Consider the following 5,786-nt stretch of genomic DNA (forward strand, 5'->3'; position numbering starts at 1 on the left):
TAGATATAGTTTAAATGAAAAGTAATTTAAAAGCAGTTTCAAAATAATTTGATGACAAAGGAAAATGCGTTTGATGATTATCTAAAACAGTTTTATTGACAAGTAGCTAAAAGTATAGAAAATCTTTTTTAGTTGCAAGTTATAAATCACATATGATTTGATACTAAAACTTGTTGCATTTAACTTGTATCCCCCCTAAAACATGTAAAAATATTTAAATAGGTTAATTAAAGGGGTATGAACTCACCTGTAGCGAGTAGATCGAGTGGAAATGTCGGATGCGCGCTTGGTGTCAAGTAAAGACTTGAACACACTCTATGACCCTAGTAACATATGATGACATATGTTTACGAGTAATTAGTGATTAAGACCCTAATTAAACACATATAGACATCCTAATGTGAAGAAAAACACTTTGGTCAAGTGTTAGGAGGCTATTTAGGTTGCAATGAAAGAGTATAAAGCCTCACCATGGAGTTTACTCTTCTAATACTCACCTTAGGTGAGTTTACGGCTGAGGGACCACTTCCCCCATGAGTTTACGGCCGTAAACTCATGGGAGGAGTGTATTTGTGTGTTTTCAAGTCTCTTGTATCACTAGGAAGGGTTCCAAGGTAATTTCCAAGGCTTAAGGGGTGTTTACGGTTCAAAAGAGGCACTCCCTTGGAGTTTACAGTCCTAGGACCACTCCTTGGGAGTTTACGGTTGTGAACCCCATGGCTTACAGCCGTGAACTCTTGAATGCCTCTCATACTTCGCTTTTGGGGTCCATAGCTCATTCCTAAAAGTTTCTAAGTGAAGATCCAAGGCTAAATAGGGGTTTAGGGCTTAATTTGCATAGTTTGAGGGAGTTTACGGCCTAAGGGTGTTCTTGGGCCGTAAACCCTCTTTTAAGCCTCTAAACATAAGATTAAATGTCTAAAACACTTCTAGGGTATGTTCTAAGTTAGCCTCTAAGCCTAAGGAAGAGGTTTGGGGGCATCTTGGCACACTTTTAGGGGTTTACAGCCCTAGAGTGTTCTTGGGCCGTAAACTCCTTACTCTTGGCCTTCTTGGATGATTTTCAAGCTATAATGACTTGTATTGAGTTGTAGAATAATTTAGGGTAAGAGTACTTACAGTTTGGAAGCTAAAACTTACGGATTTTGGAAGAAATCAAGCCTTGAAGAAAGAGAGAGTAACTAGGGTGGTAAAAGGTCCAAATGATGTCTACTCACCCTTATATAGGGGTTGGGTTTGTGGCCAGGTGGAAATCTACCCGATACTGACGTTAAACGGGGTTTAAATTTCTACCCGATTAAATGGTCGTAACACGGCTTAGTCGTGAACTAAAATTTTCTCAAATAAATTCAAGGTGTTACCTGTGTTTTTATTTCGTTTCAATAAAATAAAAACATTAATTTATATTTCTAACTCAAATATTAACTGAAATAATAACAATAAATGTTATTTTATTAGCGGAACTGGGTTACAATGACAGAATAAATTTAGGGTTGTCACAATTTACATGTGAATCACATGTAATTCATATGTGATTTACATGTGTGTCACATGTGATTCATATGTGATTTACATATGAATCACATGTAATTCATATGTGAATTACATGTGAATCACATATAATACATATGTTATTTACATATGAATCACATGTAATTCATATGTGAATTACAAGTGAATCACCAAGTTAGTATGTGAAAAAATATGTAAATGTATAGATACCAAGTTAGTAAACAACTATGTGAAAAAAATATATACATGTATACATACCAAGTTAGTACCTATATACCTGCACATTCTAGGTTGTTTATTCATAATTTTCATTAAAACAAATTTTGGTTTTAAAAAATCAATTATATCCATATAAACCACAACTTGATGATTCTTGGGATCCTTTAGAGGATCAGTGTAGTTTCTAAATCGATTATGACCGCTTATTCCTTGACATGGTGGACCCCCACAAATAAAGTCAGCATCACCCTGGTCAACATAGTCAATGTAATTTCAACATTTAAAAAAAAGGACAAAAAAGATAATGATAAATGATAAAAAGAAAAAAGAAAAGTTATCTGACAGGAAGAGGTAGTAATCTTGATTGGTATCCTTTGCTTACAAATTCCTTTATAGAATCCACAGAGTTGCTATTACAATTTACAACAGAGAGCATTTATGATTTACATGTGAATTATATATGATTAATATGAAAATTACAGGAGATTTACATGTGAATCATTTGTAATTCATATGTGATTTACATGTAAATACATGTGAATCACTACACACTTGTAGTATTACTTCCAATTAATTAGTAAAATATTATATCAATTCATACAAATAACAAATGATTTGTTATTGATTATTATCATTGACCAATTAATTGATACACATTTATATTCTTGCTTCCAATTAATCACATGTTAAAGAATAAAAAAAGGAATATAAACCAAAAAAATATTTTATCAATGCCAACACACGGCTGAAAAAAAAAATAATGAATATAGAAACTTATTCACAAAATGATTGAAATGAAATATAGTAATATACTAACCTTGTAATTGGTAGATAATTTACCAACATTAACATCAAAAGGTGATATTTTGGTTAAACCAAGAAGGTGGCAATTTATAACTCTTTCTTAGAGGGCTATCCCTATTATCAAATTCAAAGCAATTTATTTCCATTTTTTGTTGATTTCTATCCAAACTAAATCACAAACATATTTATAATATTTACCCATTTAAGCCTTCAGACATATAGGATCTTACTGGCACATCCTGTGACTATTTATTTACATCTCACTCTAAATTGGTGCATTTTGCCCATATAATGCAGTTCTTACATTGTGTCCACTTCACCTGCAATGATAAAATGTCTGACTTAGCACATACTTTTATAAGAAATATTGCAATTAAACTGCAAAGATGAATAAAGACTTGTAACAAAGTATATCAATATATTGGTTGCAATTAATATGAGCAAGAGGATCATCATTTAGTGCCGAAATAACACGTCCTTGTTCTATTAAGATTGTATCTATAACTCTTTCATTACGACAACCCTTACCCTTTAAGAAATAGGTCAGATAATCACTAAGGCATATTATTAAACACATTGCAGGCAATATCATCTTACCAAATATAATTGCATTTCAATAACATAACTGCAACAATAAGTCAAAATATAAACGAAATACATATCACAGAAAAACTATCTACACTTGTAGAGAAATCCTCAGAAGTGTGACTCGTTTTTCGGAATTATTAGGCTATCTAACATATTAATTAGGTTTACCAACAAAACTTCAAAAGCATTTTTAGGTTTATCAAAAATGAATGTAAAGAGGTAACCGAGAAATCTTCATTGTCCCATAACCAGTGATAAATTTAGAACAAATTTCTTTTCCCTCAAAGGAATTATCGAACGCATAAACTTGTTAATATAAATAGGAAGAAGAAATCATACCGATTACAACGAAGGACTTAGGTGGAGACGGGAAATCGATAAAGGAATGATCATTAACTCCATATTTAGACGAAATTTTGGAGGCGCGAAGGGTATGCATTCAAAATCGGTCAGAGACAAGAGATCAATGAAGGAATGATGGTTAATTTCTTATATGTACATCGTTGGTGTTGATTTTGGAAGAAAGCGACAAATTAGATGAACGACTGATCGACGAATGAGGTAGAGATTATGCGACACCGAAGACGGTCAACCACCGAAGAAGAGCTTGATGAAGGGAAACACCGGAGAAGAAGCTCGCTGCGAGGAGGATTATAGATCGTAGGTTTGAGAGAGAGGGGAGAGAGTTAGAGAAAAAAAGGGTTTAAAATTTAGTGTATCAGATCATTTATTAGGATATTATCTAATTATATTTTTGTTTCCTATTATACCCCTAACGTGTTTAACTAAGATGCCCCTTTCTCTTTAATTAATAACTTATTTATAACAATGTCACCTTCTTGACCCTTTTTTTTTTATTTATTGGCTTAAAATTAATTTTCGGGTTTTCGGAAAACTATGAGTTCTCAAATGATCATATTATATTATATATATATATATATATATATATATATATATATATATATATATATATATATATATATATATATATATATATTCTAATAAAAGAATAGTTTTGATCTCCTTTTGACATGTGTCATCATATTAGACCTCTTAATTAATGTATATTTTATTTTTCTTATGTCATGTGTCATCCTATTAGACATTCTAATTAATGCATGCCATTTGTCAACTTATTAATTCTCAATTTTAAATTTTAAATTTTAAATTTTAAATTTCTCATTCTAAGTACATTAAATTAATAACATTATAATTAAAATTAAAATAAAATTAATACAAATTATAAAATAATATAATTTCACATATTTATTTAAATTAACGATTATAATTTTATATAACTAAAAAAATATCATTAATTAATAATTTACATAAAACAACTGATTAATAATTTTGAATTCTCATTATTAAAGTCTCATTAATTTTGTAACGTGGTTTCCACGAGTTAGTTATATATATATATATATATATATATATATATATATATATATATATATATATATATATATATATATATATATATATATATATATATATATATATATATATATATATATAACTTGTATAGTAAGTAGAAAATCCGGGTGATTTAATTATTTTTAATTAAAATCATAAATAATATTATTATAAATAAAAAAAACTACCCTTTCAAAATCACTTAAGTTATCGTCATCACGTCTCACCTATTTTATAAATATTTTTATTTAACTCTTTCTCTCATATATGTTGAGAGAAACATCATCTAATCACAGACCATCATGAGAACCACCACACCACTAGCCATCATCGAAACCACAAAATTGCGACCTCTTTGCTCTCTTCATATATGTTATTGTTCTCATTGGCAACTCCCTCTTCTCCTCCCCACGGTTCACGCTCAATTCCAATTCAATCATTGCTCTTACAAAAAAAAAAAAATTAATTAGACTTAAAGTTATCTCCCTGTCGTTGAACCTCTTTAAGTGTGAAGAAAGAAATGTAGAAAATGAATTTATCATTAGGCAATCAAATCCAATAAAACGTGACATGGGCAACATTGGAGAGTATCTTACGTTTTATTTTGGTTTTAACATGTTTTTTACTTGTTGCCTATAATAATAAATAAATTAATATTTTTAATTGTTATCCTAAAAAATACAATACCTCCTTTTCGTAATAAAGGTACTCTAGGAATACACAAAGAAAACAAGCCAAATCGTTACACCAATTAGGGATGAGTAAACCGGTACCAAGAAACTAAGAAACCGACGAAAACCAATGAAATTGAACTGAAGCAAAACAATCTGTTAAGTTTTGAAATTTTTAAAAATCAAAAAATCGATTTCAGTTTCAGTTTTTACCCTGAAACTGACTAATCCATACCGAAAAAACTGACCCACAATGAAACCGACAAGTCGAGCCATAAAAAATGACCCATGATATATATATATATATATATATATATATATATATATATATATATATATATATATATATATATATATATATATATATATATATATATATATATATATATATATATATATAGGATGTTTCCCTTGAGATTAATAAAAACTTAGAGACTGTGAGATTAAATATCAGCCAATCGAACTTAACGTCAACTAACGTCAACTGTTAAATGATTAAGGGGTATAATAGTAAACTTCAAATTAATGTTCAGAAAGCGGACACCTTCCTTCTCTAAAAATCATCATATCGCTAAATCA

The 5,786-nt window shown here is 29.8% G+C and overlaps 1 long non-coding RNA gene across 3 annotated transcripts; it reads right to left on the reverse strand.

Annotated features, from left to right (window-relative positions):
- Positions 1 to 1,717: 1,717 nt before the first annotated feature.
- Positions 1,718 to 3,836, reverse strand: LOC111875879 (uncharacterized). 3 transcript variants are annotated; one of them, XR_002844827.3, is made up of 3 exons: positions 3,463 to 3,836; positions 2,549 to 2,855; positions 1,718 to 2,141 (listed from the first exon to the last, which is right to left on the reverse strand). It is a non-coding gene; the product is annotated as an uncharacterized LOC111875879 (long non-coding RNA). The 3 variants fall into 3 exon arrangements; XR_002844826.3 differs by having other exon boundaries at positions 1,718 to 1,980; positions 2,075 to 2,855; XR_002844825.3 differs by having other exon boundaries at positions 1,718 to 2,855.
- Positions 3,837 to 5,786: the final 1,950 nt, after the last annotated feature.

This window comes from Lactuca sativa, chromosome 4, assembly GCF_002870075.4.
Source record: "Lactuca sativa cultivar Salinas chromosome 4, Lsat_Salinas_v11, whole genome shotgun sequence".
NCBI lineage: Eukaryota > Viridiplantae > Streptophyta > Magnoliopsida > Asterales > Asteraceae > Lactuca > Lactuca sativa.